Genomic DNA, 706 nt, shown 5'->3' on the forward strand with positions numbered 1-706 from the left:
ATTATTAGTAGTGGCTTCCCTGTGCAAGAGTGAATATTTCAGGACTCACTAATCCCTGCATTTGAGCCCAATTGACAATAGTAAGAGTAAAAATAACAACAATTATTAAGCACTTTCTCTGCATGTGCTAAATCCTGAAGTGAAAACAAGATTATGAAATTGGACTCTTTCCATACTACTTCCACCCAAGGGAATTCAGGACACATTCCTGAATGTAGGACAGCTGACAATGAAGCAACAAAGCAACATAGGGCTTCTGAGATCTTATTTATACCCTGGTCAGCACTCCTGTGCATACAGCCACTTGATTTATTTGGGGCCTCATTAGTTTTAAATACTTTTATGCTTGTCTTCTAGATTTAGAATGCAAACTCCTTGTGGCAGGAAATGTATCACTTAAAGTAGCAATCCAAAGTAGTGCACTCTACCAAATAGGAAGTCGATATAACAGTTACAACTACTACTGCTACTGCTATTACTACTCTGAGCAACAATTACAACTGAAAATCTGATGCTGATCTAGGGCCCTCAAGAGGATGTAATCTTAAAAAAAAAATTCCTCCGACACTCTTTCCTGTTTCCCTGTCCTTGACTTGAGGCTTTCCATTCCTTCCATCAAATAACAGCACAAGTACTAGGATCACATTCTCCATTTTTGTCAACTGTCTAACCAGGCCTGTTTCACTGGGGTCACTAAGAATCAAAT

Source organism: Tachyglossus aculeatus, chromosome 1 (assembly GCF_015852505.1).
Source record: "Tachyglossus aculeatus isolate mTacAcu1 chromosome 1, mTacAcu1.pri, whole genome shotgun sequence".
Taxonomy (NCBI): Eukaryota; Metazoa; Chordata; class Mammalia; order Monotremata; family Tachyglossidae; genus Tachyglossus; species Tachyglossus aculeatus.